Here is a 17,488-nt window from a genome sequence, read left to right as displayed (position 1 = left end):
ATCAGGTAAGTCTATGGGGGGTAACTAATATTGCCTCCGTTTATTCCCTTGGCTCACCTTGCTGTTCTTGTGTCCCCCCTTAGGTGCCGGAGTGCGGCAGGAACATGCAGAAGGATGCGGTGGATAGTGAAGATGCTGCGAAGGCCGGTGAGTTCAGCACGGCGCTGCAGCAGGCGAGGCGACGCGCATAAAATAACTTCTTTCTTCCAGCTCGAAGGCGCAGTGGATCGGGAATTTAGGTAAGGATCAAAGGTATTGCTCTTGTTCTAACCTTTCTCCTCCTTTCTTCCTTTTTCTAGGAGCTCCAGACTTGAGGCAGGCGTGGCAGAAGACTGGATGCAGACTTGCAGGCACGGTGAGCGTTACGGTGCTGGATGCAGAATAACGCGAAGCGTGTGCTGCTCTTCGGGCGTGGTTTAAATAGCCTCCAAAGTAGTCCCAGGTAAGTATTCCTCCCCGACCCCACCCGAGTAAAAAAATAGCCCCTAGGTAAAGTAGTCCCTTCCAAGCTTCTTTTGGCTTGAAGCTCTTGCAGCATGGTCTGCATCAGGTATGTTTTAATCCATGAGCCTGGCGCCTATGGCTCCAGGACTAACTCTCCATATGAGCCTGGCGCCATAGACGCCAGGACTGCACCCAAATAGCCCCTAGCAAGGGTTGTTGGGCTTGCTTGGAATAACTTGATGCCTGCTTCCGGGGTTGCTGGACTTGATCTGGATCCCCGGGGGTAGGCATCATGACATCCAGATAGACGGGGAAGAACCAGCCAATTATTGCTTGGCATCCCTTATGGAGCAAGCCCATGTGTAGGGTGCCTCCAATCAAGGCCTCGGACTGCACCCTATGTTGTGACGATTTTCTAGTTCATAAGCAATTGTTCGTAATTGTAAGAGCAGCAGATCTCTTGGCTTATTTCCCTAGCGGTTTGCATTTACTCTGGAGTTTGCGTATAGAGGGCCTTGCCTTCACTAGCTTCCCTAGGAAGGAAAGGAAGATGGACTAATCGGCAGGGTGCACAGGCTTTCTCCATTTTTAATTTCAGACCCTGTCCTCAAGAGCCCAATCTAGAGTTGGGGAAATCTGGGTGTCTCTTGTCTGCTTTGGGTCAAAGCAGATGGATCCAGCAACGCGGACACGGAGCAGACAAAAGACGCCCTAGTCACTGAAGTTGAAGAACAGTGAGGCTGGGTCAGGCGAGAGCTGGTGCATCACATGATATATCGTGTGGGAGAACTATAGACCAAGAGAGCCCTCGACAGAGGAGGAGGAGCCACAACAGATTTAAATATTAATGGTTACAGACAGCTTGCTGAAAAACGAGTTGTGCATGCAATTTTATGAATATGCACGAATTGAGAACTTGAACACAGGAACCCTCTCTCGGGGGATTCAACAGCTTTGTCCTGAAGAAAGCCGCTAGAATGGGAGCATTGGCAATTGCTTGGTGAGGCCGAAACACAGATGTGTCGACTACAACAAGTCATGAACATTAGTGGTGTTCTACTCGCACCACTTCAATAACCCAGTAAATCACGTCTTTAGATTAGAATTGGCCCCACATGGTTTCTTGATATGAATGCATAATAAAATAGAAACCTTTCAAAAAGGCAAACTTATTTTTTAAACACTGATTCCAAATGAACTGTTTGCTATGTAGTAGAACTTGATATGTATTCACAATAAAATTGAAACATTTATGGCTTTAAAAATCATATCAGTACTTGAGCACAAACCAGTAGAACCAAGTAAGCATGTTGTGTTCGTCATTGACCCAATACTTTCAGGATTTTTAGGGGGAATTAGCCATAATTGGATTAGGTCTACAAACTGTTATGTGCCAACATATATCCAGCGCTGACGATAGAGTATAACAAAATTGCTTTAAGGGGTAATTTGAGATCAATTATTCCCCAGCTCTACCCCCGTACCACACATCCAACTGATCACTTTACTCATGCATTGCAGTTAATGTGGCACAAAGTCCTATCATTTTTCTTCATAATTTCTTAGCAATTGAACCCAAACAGTTTAAGAGCCTCCAGTATCACCAGGCATGATTAACTTCTAATTTTGTTATTCGTAAATTCCATGTAATGCTCCCAGTTTCTGCCAAATAGGTGCCTCTCGGATTAGTAGTCAATATCTCCATAGACAAGATGTCCCTAGCTAGTCAGATCCAGTCAAAAGATGGTATCTTTCAACAAAAGGCCAAGATGTGCATATTTGCAGCCAGGAAAAAGTGATTGAACAGAGATCACTTTTTTTTAAAGCTCACTGGTGGGGCCTTTTACCAGACCTCCCACTATCAAGTGTAGGGGATAATGTTTAATGGTGAAGCATAGGATTTTCTCTACTTCTGATCTGACCTCAAGCCAAAACACCCTCAGTTTTGGAAAGCACCATAAGACATAGAAACCCCCATCATTAAGAGGTTGAAACACCCATTTTAACCTTGCCAGAATGTAATGGCATATGTGACGAATCGGGAGTTTTTGCACCTTCTTCCTTGGGGGGAGCCACCCCCTATGAGGTTAGGGAGTTGAGCCCACTAAAAAAAACCCTCCCTAGAAGTTTGGAAGCAGGATCTCAGTGGGAGTGACTCCCCACCAGAAGACCGGGACTCCCCATTCCGGTAAGTAACTACCTACACCAGAGATATTTCTCTGCATACATGGGAATAGCAGAAGTGGATATGACTGTCAGCTTTAGAACTCCTAATAATGTAGAAAGTGCATTTGAACATTTGGCTCAAGGCAATGCTGGCCTCTCAATGGGCTTGACAGTTAAACACACCCCTTTCCTTATTTGGTAGCAAGAATAAAAGGACGTTCCCCCTTGAATGGAGGAGAAGCGATATGCATAGGCGAGCCTCCAATGTAGCTATGTCATTGGGAGGAGGGGCTGCGCTGCAGAGTGGAGCTGGCTGTGGCGAGAAGGACCTGGAAAGAGGTCCAGAGGGAGACATGGGGAGAAACTGGATGAAAAGCTTGGGAGAACAAGAAAGGTGGCCAATGAGATACAGGGCTTTGCTGAGTCAGTGAGGCCGAGCGCAGACAACCCCAAGGGAAGGTGTGACGACGCATATGACATTCTGGGCCTGGGGCCCAGGAAACAATGCCGAACCTGGTGAGCGAGAGAAACAGATTCCCCCGCTCAGACTACACAAAACCAGACAAAGAGCAACATAGTGGCGAGCGGAAAAACATTCCTGCTTGAGTTCAAGAGAGGACACCCAGGAGCTGGGGAGAATGCCAGCGTCACCAGGTTGAAGTCAGCTAGCTGTAGCAGGACCTGCTATGGAGAAGGTATGCCGGTTGCTCACAAGGGGGGGGGGACACAGACCAGACCGTGAGAACAGGAGGGTGAACGAAGGGTATAGATTACGAATGAGGGCCTAACAGGTCCAGAGAGGGAGATGGACATAAATAAGAGTGGTTACAGTAGCCCTAAAAACACAAGCCTTTAAATCAGCCAAACCACTCAAAGTCTTACCCATAAACCAATAGAAAGATATACTAGGAACAGAAACACAAACCCCTACAAGTTAAGTGACAAACTAGGAACAAAAGAACCAATGGAGTCAGGAAGGCCCTATAAAGCAAATAAGGGATCAACCCAAGGGAACACCAGAATCAATCCAGACTGGAATCACGTGGGGCGAGACCCGCCTAGTTGATGCAGGAGTGTTAAAGAAATATCCCCTCATCTACGATCACTGAGAGAATGGACCCTTTTGGGAACAAGAGTTATTGCTGTATAATCGAGGAAAAATATTTCTTTGTTTCAAAACTGAAAAGATGGCCACAAACAATTAAGTGTCCGAGGTCAGAAATCAGAGGCAGACACAATGTTGCAATATTTCCAACAGCAGACAGGTTTATTCAAAAAAAGGGGTTGGATAAAAGCCTTTCTGACCCTATCCTAAGTAGTATTTCAATTTCTAGAAAACTAAAGATCAGTTTTCAAAATTATTGAACCTGGCTTTGTGTCCAAAATGTATCTGACCCTCACACTAAAATAAAAAAAGTTATAAAGGTAAATATGTCCGTCTTGATTTAGCAAAAAGTATGTAAAAGCCGAACATGTGAAAATTCAATAAATAATCCTTGAATCCAGGAGCGGTTTCCCTTCCCCTGGATTTTTCCAGGTAGGATAGTGAAGTGGTCTTTTCAACCAATGATTCCTTAAGCGTGACGGAAACACTTTCTTCAGGATGGCAAATACTGTCTTTTGGAAGAATATAAAGTGTCTCTTTTCTACAAATGCTTTTTATGATAAAGATCTCCTGGAATACTCCCCTACCAGGTATCTTTCACAAATGTATTTTCCTTTTTATATGGATTACCTGGTATACCCCTACCAGGAATACCCCCCCCCCCCCACCCTGTGTTTTGCAGGTCCCATGGTATACCTCTCTTCCAGGTTTCTTTTTTATTTTATTGCATTTAGTTAGTTCAAACTTTTACATAAAAAGATTTCAAATAATCACATAATACACAATTAAAAAAGAAAAGAAAGTGCTAAAAGAAGACTAAAGTAAAATAGTACACACAGGATTACCAAACAGGAAAATAAAACAGATGAAGAGAAGGGTAATCAGTTAGAGTCCAATACATCAAAAGTTTGCCCTCAACGTGGATTAATTGGGTTGGTTCAGTGTGCACACAGCAGTTAATACCACAAATAGAGCAGCATATAAAAAAGATCAGCAATTACATTCACATCAGATATTATATACTACCAATTGTAGTATAGAAACAGGGAATCCACAGACAATTCAAATAAAATGAATACATTCAGAATAAGTCCCCATTTTTGCAGATCGCATCAAGTTAAGTAAAAATAAAATGCATCCCCTGCCAAGTATCATCAGTTTACCAGGTCTACAGATTCAGTGATTTGATGAAACAGCCAGGGCCAACCCTTCCCAGATATTAAAGTTTTCAAGCCAATGTTTCCATATCATATCTTCATCATAAAGGAGTGGATTCATTGCTAGTGGCCCCAGATACTGGGTCCTTAAGCCCTGCAGTGGGAGGTATTCAAGCACCAGATGCCTTAAGGTTTCCAGTTTTGCCATACAAAACCTACAAGTAGCTAACTCTGCCGAGAAAAAGCAAACTCTTGAACTGGATTTCCTTGGTTGGTAGCAAGTTCCACCTCACCCTTAATAGGATGCACCTGTAGTGATGATTAGGAAATTGTAACAGGATGCGAGTCAAGGTCCCACTTTGTCTGCATGTGTCAGGTGGCTCATAGATGGGTAAGAGTGAAATGTATCAGTATTCTGAGACCAATCATAGTCAAATAAGGCTCGCTTAGCATTAGTAGGGTTCAAGATCAGTATTTCCACAGACACAGCAATCTCATTTAGGGTACATTTAGACCGAGCTTGGAAGGCAATTAATACAGATGAATGGTCCAAATTTCCGCTTTGGGCACAATAATTTTTGAGTAGAGAACGAGGGAAGCCCATTGCACCCATGCCCACAGGGACACCATGCCCAACTCAAAGCGGATAGCAGAGATCAGAATCGTGTTTGGCACTCAATCCTGCTCAGGATTTTACACAGATTATCAGATCTTAATTCTAAACCATAGGTCAATTTAGGCACAATTTTGCCTTCGAAGAACATCATTGAGGGTTTGCCAAACCTTCTGTCAATTATAATAATCTGAGCTTCTAAAGGTTTAGTCTTATGCAGATCTCATTAGCTATTTTAGGGCCTTAACAGGCAGAGAAATAGAAGCCCGGATACCAAACTGAGTCTGCTAATTTCAGGGGCATGCCTCCAACGGTGCATACAGGTCCTTTAGTCATCCCTTTTGCTTTCTTAAAAGCAAGAATCTTAGTTTTAGTTGGGTTGATAATTAGCCCATTGTCATTGGCATAGTTCTCAAAGTTGTTTAGAGATCTTTGCAGTCCAACTTTAGTGCAGTCAAAAATCAGTACGCCGTCTGCATATATTAGACATAACATTTTTTCCTTACCGATCCTTGGGGCAACCAGCTCCTCTTTAGCCAGCAATAGTATTACGTCGGCGAAGTACTGATTAAATAGCCAAGGGGCCAGGACACACCCTTGCATCCACCGCGGTTGGACTGTACTCTCCTAGAGATGTCCCCCTTTTGACTTAATCAGACCTGTATGCCACAGTTTTTGTACACGCCACTAATGAGTCTTAACAGCCCATCAGGCAACCCCCATTTGGCAAGTTTGGCCCATAATCTGACACGGTCTATGCAGTCAAATGCGGCAGTTAGATCGATCAAGGCCATATAAGTACAGCCCTTAATTTGAAGCCAAGCCTCTTCCTGCACACACTTGAGCGCCAAGCCATTAATGTTTGTAGAATGTCCCTTCCTCGCATGAGGGTTGGGAGGGATGTCTCTGGGTCATCGAGAGATATTAGCATGTCATCAGCGTAGGCTGCGATTTTGTGGGTGTGTCCTGCCGTTTCTATGCCCCTTATTTCTTGATGGTCTCTTATTCGCGTCAGTAGGGCCCAACCATCAGCAAGAGGAAGAGCGGGAAACAATCGAAGGTCCCCAACGTACCAGCACAGAATACAAGGTACGCCCACAAGGAGGACTCCAACTAACCAGCAACCCTGATAACAAGGGAACAAGGGGGAAAATGGACACGAAGGAGGGCAAGGTGCGAGGTGGGAATCACGAAGGGACCCAGAAGCTGGGACCCAGAAACTGGTGCCCACAACGCCCCATAGGCACTGGTGAGCACCGGAGCCCCCAGACAGCGTCAAAGGGAAGTGTTACCCCACACTAGAAAAAACCAAAATGCCCCAATAACGCCTACGACACCCAGAGCCAACTTCAATAAAGACACCTGGAAAAGAAAACGAGCAGCGCCACCAGATGATCCCTACTCGCACGCGGCCACGACACAAAGGAGGTGCCCTCCATCCGAGGGGACCAGAGAAAGGGGGAGGCAGAAAATCCCCCAATAAAAAAATTTAAAAACGGGCCACAAGTATTCAGAGCCTCATCAAAGGGAGGACAAAACGAGGCAAAGGCCACTTGGGGAAAATCAAACCTGCATCTATGTCCAAATCAGGGAAAACTTGCACAATCTACCCCTCAAATACCCCAAAAGAAGCAGGATCAGTGTATGCCACAACTGTGGGGAACAGAAGTAACGACCCCCCTCAACCTCCACGAAGAAAAAAAAAAGGCACACTCAGCAACAGAGGGAGCGAAAATTCATCCCGACGACATGGCAACAAGGGAAGATATGAAAACCTGGTTCGGGGAATTCCAATCACAGTTTATGGCATCAATGCAATCCCAATTTGAGACAATGAAAACAGACATGAGAAAAGTGGTACAAGAACTCCAAACAGAAAAAACTAACCTAGGTGAAAGGACGGACACCCTGGAAAAAATAACGCAAAACCTCGACGAAGAAGCACAACAATACGCAGAGGCCTAGGAACAATTACAGACACGGTTCCACAACCTCAAACTACAATGCGAGGATTTAGAAAACAGATCTAGAAGATCGAATATCACAATTAAGAATATGGTGGAATCAGTGGAGGATGGCGATCTGAAAGGCGCAGTCCAGCAAGTACTCAAGGACATCCTCGATGCAACAGACAAAGCTGAGGTGGCAATAGACAGGGTGCATCGAGTGGGCCCTAAGAGGACAGGCGAACCAGGAACGAGACCCCGGGATGTCCTCGATGCACTCACATCGTACCCCCAAAAGGAACAGATCCTGCGGAGAGCCCGTACAATGGATCACATCAGAATGAATGGCAAAGACATTCAACTATACCAGGACCTGGCACAATCCACACTGCAGAAATGCCGGGAAATGGGCCCAGTAGTAGAAGAGCTATCGTCAAAGCAAGTCAGATATAAACAGACTTTCCCATTTGGACTCTTATTCATGTGGGAAGGGAAACAAAGGAGGGTCACGTCCTGCGAAGAAGGGAAACAGATACGGGGAATACAAGATCAAGATGAACCCACACAAGGAAGATTAAGAGAAAGGCCCGTCCAAAAAAGAACAGAATGGGAATGGAAGAGAATCGACAGAAGGGGTTGGGGGCAACCAAAGAAGGACTGAAAACAATTGAAGAAGAAACCAAACGCGCAAGAAACACAAATGAAACTAGAACGTAAGCCTCAACCTGCTTAAAAGATAGCAAACGAAAGAAAGAAGCCACTGCGCCACAGTCATATGTGCGGTGGAGGGGAGAGAGGATGGAGGGAGCACCACCTAGAATCTAGAGGGTTTTAGCACACCCTACAAGTTACCCCTGAGTTACCCTGGGCATGGCGCTGACGGTGCAATGCCTGAGCGGTCATAGGAACCAGAGCCCACCTCAGGGCAGTTGGGAAAGGTGGAAGGGGGGGAGGGGACAAGTTGGGGAACACAGCATTGAGGAAGGGGATCGGAAAGGACCAGGATCACAGGGGACTACAACAAGGTCGATTCTTAGAGGCACAATACCCTAAAACGACATGGGGATAAAAATACTGACATATATCCGAGGGTTAAATTCCCCAGTAAAAAAGTCAAGAAGTTTTTAAGGCAAGGAAAATACGATATAATCATGCTCCAGGAAACACATATTAAAGGGCAGGACAAGAACAGGATTAGATTAAGAGGGTACAACAAGTTATCACAGGCCAATAACCCGGAAAAAAAAGCAGGGGTCATGGTTGCAGCCAGGGACTCCCTCAACATGCAAATACCTCACACAGAGGCGGACAAACATGGGAGATACCTATTCACCAATGCGAAAACAGAAGGGTACCCCATCACACTGGCAGCCTTGTACGCTCCAAATACGGGACAGGAGAGCTTCCTTAAACATTAGACAAATTGGAAGGATTTACAAAGGGGGATATTATACTGGGAGGGCACCTGAATACGGCATGGGATCCCCAGCGGGATAGGTCAGGACCCAGGCAACAGGGACAGGGTAAGCCATCAAATGCACTAACACAAAGAATGTCCAACCTCGCGCTCGAAGATGTCTGGAGGCACACAAATACTAACCAGCAAGGCTACTCATTTCTCACACATCCATGGCACAATGTCAAGGATAGACTATCTATGGGCCTCAACAGGTATCCTGGGGAAAATTCGTAAAGTAGAAACAGGCTCCATCTCACTGTCCGATCATGCCCCCTTGTGGGCAGAGATCGATCTATTCCCAAGAGCTCCGAGACTATGGAACTGGCGAATCCCAGAGAAAATAATCAGGAACCCAGTGCTAGGAAATACCCTCCGGGAACACATCGAAGAATATCTATCGCTCAATAGCACACCCGAAACTTTCATAGAAACACAATGGGAAGCCCTGAAGGCGGTCACCAGAGGACAACTAATCGCACTTAAATCCCAAAGAGAGAAACAGAACACTCAATGGGAAAAAGAACTAGAGGCTAATGTAGCCAAAATCCAGGCCGAAATGATGCAGGAACCCACGATCAAGCTGCAAAGATCAGCAAAAAAAGCTGAATGACATCTGTTGAGGACAAAACACTGGTACTACATAAAGGCGAACAAAGCGGACACACTACTAGCCAGGCAACTTAAAGGGAAGACGCAGGACAGATCCGTGAAGGCGCTAATGGACGAGAAAGGGCATAGGAAAACATAAACTGCAGATATGGGGAAGCATATTTGAGCAATTCTACCGGCGTCTTTACTCCTCGGATCAACCTGATGAGAGCCGACTAAAAAATTATTTAGAAGAGGTGAAACTCCCAGTAATATCGGATGCTGAGAGACAAATAATGGAGGAAGGCATAACACAAGAGGAAGTCCAAACAGCAATCGAAGAACTCCCCAGAAACAAGGCCCCCGGTCCAGATGGCTTCACTGCACAATTCTATAAAACATACAGAGACATACTAACCCGAGTCCTGACCACACTATACAACTCCTTCAAGGATAAAGGGAATATCACACAATCCATGAAAGAAGCAAAGATGTTGGTGATACACAAACAAGGAAAAGATCCACAAGCCCATAGGTCATACCGGCTGATAGCCCTTACAAAATCAAGACACCAAATTGTTCACCAAAATATTGGCTACTAGACTTCAGCAGTACTCCCGACATTGCTTAATCCCCGAGAGACAAACCCATGACAACATCAGGAGGGTCATCCATTTAGTAGAAAAAACAGGAACACCACAGAACCCAGCGATACTTCTGGCCTTAGATGCAGAAAAAGCGTTAGACCGAGTAGAACGGACGCTCCTCTTCTACATGCTGAGGAAAATGGGAATAGGAGACAACTTCATAAGAATGGTAAAAGCAAATTATAATATCCCCAATATTAGAGTGGCCGTGAATGGAACCCTTACCAACAAAATCAATATTGGAAGGAGAACGAAGCAAGGATGCCCACTGTCCCCGCTATTATATGCAATATTTCTGGAATCCTCTCTTTGGGGAAGACATATCAGAGGACAGATGGACATGTCTAGATGGTCCGGGTACCACGCTCACCTGGCCCAATCTGGAGTAATGAGTATCATGTGGGCCCCGAACCATCAGAACCTCTTGAGAACTTGAGGAATGTTAGGGATCGGAGGAAATGCATACAGAAGTGGAAACAATCCACGATGAATGCATCTCCTAGAGCTCCTCTGTGACTGGTGCCAACCGGAAGTGCGAAAGGTACTGCTCGAGGGAATTTCCTCAAACAGGTCCACCTGCAGGGTTCCCGAAAGGGCGAAGATCTCTTGAAGGACTTCCTGAGCTAGTTCCCACTCATGGGAGACTGCGCTCTGCCTGCTCAGAGCGTCCGCCATGCTCTCCTCTCCGGCCAGATGAACTGCTGTTAGGGAGATCCCTTCTTGAATTGCCCAGAACCAGAGCGGCATTGCATCCCTGCACAGAGGGAGTGACCCTACAACTCCTCCCTTGTTGAGGTAATGTATTGCCACCGTTTTGTTTGTCATTATCAGGACATTCTTTCCACGTACAGATGGCAGGAAAGCCTTCAGTGCTAGCCTGATTGCTCTCAGTTCCAAAAGGTTGATGTGTAGTTTGGACTCTGATGTAGACCAATGACCGCTGACAGTCAGGTTGTCGGCATGAGTCCCCCCCACCCTGTGAGGGAAGCAGCCGTCACTACCGTTGCCTCCGGCCACGATTGCCAAAAAGGCTCCCCCTTCATGAGATTTGTCTCGCTGGCCAACCACAGAAGATCCTGGGAGACCCTGACGTGAACATGAAGGAGATCCATCATTTTGTCTGAGAACTGGGACCATTGAAGGGATCGCATTCTCAGACAGGCCTCTGGCATCAGAAAAATGCAGGATGCCATGAGGCCAAGCAACCTTACGAATTCGAAAGCCAGAAGAGTCTGGGCTTTTTGAAACTTGGAGACCATCTGGAGAATGTGTTGAGCCCTCACCTTGGGTGCGAGCACATCCCCAACACAGGCCCGATGTACTGGAGATGTTGGGAAGGTGTCATATGCAACTTCTTGAAATTGAGGGAGAAGGACAATTTGTGAAGGGAGTAGCAGGTGACGCAAAAATGATCCAAGGCTTGTTCAGGAGAACTCACCCTGATCAGCCAATCGTCCAGATAGGGGTAGATATGAATCCCCCCTCACCCGAGATATGCTGCCACCACCACCATGAGCTTGGTGAAGACCCTCAGGCAGAGGTCAACCCAAATGGCAGGACCCAAAACTGATAGTGCGAGCCACCAACTGCGAACCTCGGGTATTTTCTGTGCTGGAGCTGGATCGGCACATGAAAATAAGCATCCTGCAGGTCCAATGACCCCAACCAATCCTGAAGTTGGAGGGCCTGAAGGATCTGTGAAAGAGTGACCATCTTGAACTTGTCCTTCCTGAGGAACTTGTTCAAGTATCTCAAGTCCAAGATGGGTCTCAGTCCTTGGTCCTTCTTGGGAATCAAAAAATACGGGGCTTTCCAACCCTTGTTCCTCTCCGCCACAGGCACCGGTTCTAAAGCGCCTTTCTCTAGCACGGTCAAAATCTCCTGCACATGGAGCAGATCCAGAACCCTCAAAGAGTGCTTCCCCGGTGGATTTTCATGAGGCCGCCTTAAAAAAAAGGCAGTAGCCATGGGTTAATGTCTGGAGAGCCCACGCATCTGAAGTAATGGCTCGCCACTCTTCTAGCTGTTGCGACAGCCTGCCCCATACCGGTGAACAATGAGACATGGCCTCAGAGTGGTTTTGAAGTGGCTGGGGCAGCGCCTGATGGCAAAGAGGCTGCTGCTTGAACGACTGGCACCTCTACCTCGTCCACCACGAGGAGACGTACGTTGGCCCTTCTGACTGCCCATCCTTCTTGCACTTCCAAATGAGGAGTAGCAGAGAAAGGAATCCCTCCATTGCTGTTCCCCAAGACAAAAAGGCAGAGGTTGTCAAACATCTGCACCCAAAGATTTGGCAGCTGCTTCGGAGGTCTGCAACCTCTCGTGGCTCTCGTCAGCCTTGCTGTCAAAACAGATGCAGCCCGTCAAAGAGCACGTTGAGAAGATGAGCCTGCACATCTGGTGCAAACCCAGACTTCTGCTACCACGCAAATCTGCGCATCATGATGCTCGTGGCCATGGACCTGCTGACTGAAGGGATTCACACATGGCATCCATGCCATCCTTCACAATGACTAGAAAACCATCCCTTTCTTCCCCTTTGGGAATATTCTCAGCCACGAAAAGAGATGCAATGCCACAGAGTGTGCGAAAACTTTGCTAAGGCACAGGTGGAGTTGGCCGACTTCAACGCCATACTCTCAGCAGAAAATACCTTGCGTGGCCATCCATCCATGCGCTTACAGTCCATATCAGGCAGGATGGTAGGGTACGCTGCCTGCTTTGAGGTGGTCATAGTCACCTGAACCACCAAACTCTCCGGAGTAGGGTGTGGACAGGTAGCTGGGGTCGCTACAGAATGGCTGATATTTCTTAGTCAAGGACTTGTTCACTGTGGAATACTTTGGGGTGTTCCAAGTGGCATCCACCCTCTTTTGCAATGCCATATGAAATGGCAACACAGGGTCAGTGGACGGACCCCGATCCAGAATATCTGTAACATCTTGATCAACCTGCACCAGAGACCTGGCCCAGCCCAGGTACTCCACAACTCTCAACATCAATCTCCGATGAGCGGAGTCGTGATGATCCCCCGGATCCGGTCTACCAAATTCCATCTCAGGGGAAGTGTTAAGGGCACTGGCATCATGCAAGGACTGACAGATCCTCCTTCCGACTCTCTTCAGAAATGAGACACTACGGAACACCAGGAGTCCCATATGGAAGAACAAAAGGCCCAACATCCTCCTCTGACCTTTCTTCATACTCATAAATGTCCTGGAGAGACTTAAAGAAGTCCTTCCTTGGGAGAGGAGTACACCTCTTCTCTGTAACAGTCTTCACAGACTTCGAAGTAGCCTTCCTTGGAAGGTCCACAGTTACAGGGACCTCCACCTGTAAATTCGGTCCAGATGGCATTGACTGCGTTGGCAATGGTGCCAACTGCTTCGAGGGCCTGACCCGGGGCAAAGACCTGACAGGTGCACCCGACGGGCATGGTGCAGATTGCATTGACACCTTCAAGGACTTCACAGGTTGACGGAGATGAAGATCGCGACCTGGACCTGGCATGTCTCTGGTGAAGACCCGATGCCTTGTCCGAACGGGGCCTCGAAGGCTCCTGGTGTTTATCACGCCATCCACCCGGACCCAAAGGTGCGTGAGCATCCGGACGAGACCATTCCCTGCCGGCTCCGTCAGAAGGCACGGACTGAACTGTGCCTTGGGATTGAAATATCTTCAACATCTGGACCCGGAAAGCATCCCACTCCTCCGGGGTCGAGGATTTGATGGGGCAGGTCACCTTCGAGGAGGTGTTGTCTGAAGAGGACAAGGAAGGCGAACAGTGACGCCGCTTCTTAGACCGCCACTACAAAGAGGATGAGTGGCACGCACCAATGCGGGACCATGAGCGCTTGGACTTCTTCCGACGAGGAGAGTCCCCTCTCGACTCGTTGGTAGAAATACCAGCGGACTTGGATTTACAAGGCTGGGACACCCTTCCTACCTTCAATTTCCCCTTATGTTCCCGCAAGGCCTTGGCAGTAAACGACTGGCACTTCAAGCAGTCCTCCATCATGTGGTCCTCGCCAAGGCACCATAGACAAATTCTATGCAGATCCGTAATCGAAATCTTTGAGCCACAGTCCTGACATTCCTTGAAGCCAGACCGCGGGGTAATCGGGGTAAACAACATGATACAGTAACCACGAGGCGTGGCGAGTTTTACAAAGCAAACGCGTCGGCGGAAAAAAAGGAACTAAGGCTGCGGGCACCGTGCGTGCTACTTCTAACATCCGATGACCTCATCCTCGATGGAGGCCTTCGAGGGACATCAACCTAACGCCTTCGACGCAGGGCACCCTCTGCCGAAAAAATTCCAAAGCATCACAGCTGTGGACATTAGATGTCATAGATGAGGAATACTTTGGAGGACACAATCCATTAGAATAGATAATTTTTCCCCATTCATGTCTATCCGGATTTCAAAGTTTTGAAACACCTTGAGGAGTCAGGAATTAAACTCGGACACAAGTTAGTCATGTTTTTGGTTAAAGACTTTCATTGAAAACAAAAAGGTTTGGGAAAAGTTCTGACCCTTTCCCTACCTAAAACCAAAAACAAAGGATACATCTGTGCCAAGATGTCAACATCATAACCGTCATTGTGTCCAAATGTTCTATTCTGATGCTCATACTATAAACTAAACTATAAGGTGAAAAGGGAAATGTCTAAACCCTTAAGTGAATGCAAAATAGTTAATAAAGGAAGAATAAAACAGCTCCAACACAAATGTTCTACAAGGGTGAAAAGCCTTGACTCCAGAGGCTTGTCCCCTTTCCCTGGTATTCTCCACATCATCTTCCAAGCAGCAACAGACCCGATGACTTGGTCTTTAATCTTTAAATCTCCCTCATACAGGTGCACTGAAAACAACTAGAACTCTCATTGAGCTTGGGGCTTCTTTCATTCTGCATTGCTCTTTCCCTCCTCCTCGTCCCAGTATTTGGGTGATTGTGAGAGAAGGAGTCCATTGTTGTCGAAGGACGTTGATTACTTGAAAAATCACCTTCAACAGTCCCAAATGATATATCACTTCTATATGGTGAATTATAATTATTAGAACTGGAACAGATTGTCTTGAATCTTCCACATTTTAGACCAGTGATTGTAGCCTGATCTATACAGCTTTGGGAAAGGGTGTCTCTAGTTTCCCTAAAAGGGGGTGTAGATGTATGGCAGTAGGGCATGAGGGTATTGAGTATAAATGGGTCATATTGACAGGCAAATGGGGATACCATGTCTCATCCAATTAAGCCATGACACATCCCCGGGGGCTGTCTCCTCCCATGTGATACTGACTTTGGGGACAGCAAAAGGAGGGAGGAACGGGTAGCAGCAGCTGTCCCCAGGCCACCTGGGAGGAGGTTACCACCAGGGAATTAGTGAGGACTCCATTGGATTCATCACACACATCCCTACAACTTTGCCTAGCCCTTGATGAAACTGTACAAAACATCTAAAAATAATTATGTCAGGTCTATACTTTTTTTTGCAAAGTTCCATGCGGATTCATCAAACTGCACTAAAGTTATAAGCCACCCAAAAACTGCTTTCTACGGGAAAGTAAACTTAACCAGAACTACAGGGTCACTACTGCCGACCCTGTAATATATATTTTGGTGTATGCAACCGCCCTCATGTGTGGGATAATGCTCAAGACAAATAAAGTGTTCACAAAGAATAATTATGGATGATCAGACCATGGGTTTCCCTTCCCCACGTTTTCAGCACGGGACAAGGCAGTTCACTCAAGCATAGCACACTCTTCGTTTCAACGGCACAAGGACACAGTTCCAATACGAATATCAGGGCATTGTAGGTCCAAGTCTTTGGTCACCAAAAGTCTCTTGATTGAGAGGGCCTGATGTGCTGAACAAACGGAAAGTTACTTCACAAGTATTCATAATGAAAAGTTCCTTCACAAGTTTTCAAAATGGGGCAATTCCCTCTTCTCCTTGGATCCTCCTCAGCCTGGCTCAGATCCCTTTTGGATTTCTGCAATCTTCTTTTCGGGTGACTCTCGGCTCACCCCAGAGCCCCCTCCATTGAGCTCAGATCCTCTTTGGTCCAAGCCTGGTTGAGAGACTAATCGCCAATCTCCACTTTTGCTTTGGTTGTCGAAGGCTTTCGAATATGCACAGGATTTGGCTTCACCTGATGCAGGACCACTGACTTTCTGCTTTACAATTTTGACAACCCTCCGTCGGGTTCACACTTGCCTTTGCCTTCACAATGCTTTATGACCTTTTTCTACTTTCAGGTGATTACCTAGCAGAGACTTTCGATTGAGCACCCACGTGGCGCTGGACCACTCTGCTCAGTACGGTTCAAAAGTTCATTCACTCCTCGGATATTCAAACATCCATGTCTTTCATCCCAGAGGCCTTCTGCTTTGCTCTGTATCAATTATTTTCATGCAACGTTGTTGCCCGCAACCTTGGGTCTAACAGAGTCCGGTCTGCTATAGGCCTCCCCTGACTCACCGCCTGTGCTGTGTAAGTAAGGCATGGAATCGAAGTAAGACCGACAAGTGATCACAGTTCAAGGGTGTTTATTAAACTTTAAAAATGGGTGTGAAACACCCAATCTAAATCTAAGATTGGAGCAAGCTACAACCGACAAATAATAATACAGTTCAAGTGGAGTCTAGTCAAATAAAGGGGGCCAATACTAAAATAACCTATTGCCAATCCTTACCGTTCTGCTACAAACTAGTGTGGGATAATGTCCACAAAAAAAGAAAATAGTGTTCACAAAATTGAACGTTAAAGCCAGGGGTCTCCCTTCCCTACGTTTTAAGCACTGGACACTGCGGGACACTAGCACAGCACACTCCTGGGTTCCTCCGGCACGAGCTTATAGTTCTCTTCCTCGATATCAAGACCTTCTGTACTCCAGTCTTTTATGCCAAGTCTCTTGCCTCTGAGGGCCTAATGTATCATAAACCAAACAAAAGTTCCTTCAGCTAATCTTCACGTCAGCAATTTACTCTTCACCCTATGATCCCCCTCAGACGTGCTCTGATCCTTCTCTTAATGTTCATCTCCCTCGGTCGGGCTCAGACTAACCAATCACTGTGGACATCCCTCAGTCGGGTTCACGCTTGTCGTGACAATGTTCACTGGTGGTTATATAATGATGCGCAGGTGCCAAACCTGCTGAGCTAACTACATTGTGCAGAAGTGCGTAGCTTGCCAAGGCAGGACAGAGGACAGAGTTTATTAGCTAAGAGTGGCATGTATTGAGTGCTTGCAGACCTGCAGTATTAAAGCATTATAGCGCCTAAATTGCCAGTCTTGTAATACTATGACACTAACTAGCAGAGTGCAGGGCCTGTAGAGCTGAACTGCAATGCATA

The 17,488-nt window shown here is 46.6% G+C and overlaps 1 protein-coding gene across 2 annotated transcripts in view; it reads right to left on the bottom strand.

Moving 5' to 3' along the window:
* The window catches only part of PAN2 (poly(A) specific ribonuclease subunit PAN2), a 1,309,324-nt gene that overhangs the window by 729,253 nt on the left and 562,583 nt on the right, over nt 1-17,488 (bottom strand). The window lies entirely within an intron of this gene.

The sequence above is a fragment of the Ambystoma mexicanum genome, chromosome 3q, assembly GCF_040938575.1.
Source record: "Ambystoma mexicanum isolate Mex_15411 chromosome 3q, UKY_AmexF1_1, whole genome shotgun sequence".
In the NCBI taxonomy this organism is placed as follows: domain Eukaryota; kingdom Metazoa; phylum Chordata; class Amphibia; order Caudata; family Ambystomatidae; genus Ambystoma; species Ambystoma mexicanum.
Note: the sequence above shows the minus strand (reverse complement) of the source record. Positions and strands in the feature narration are given on the sequence as shown.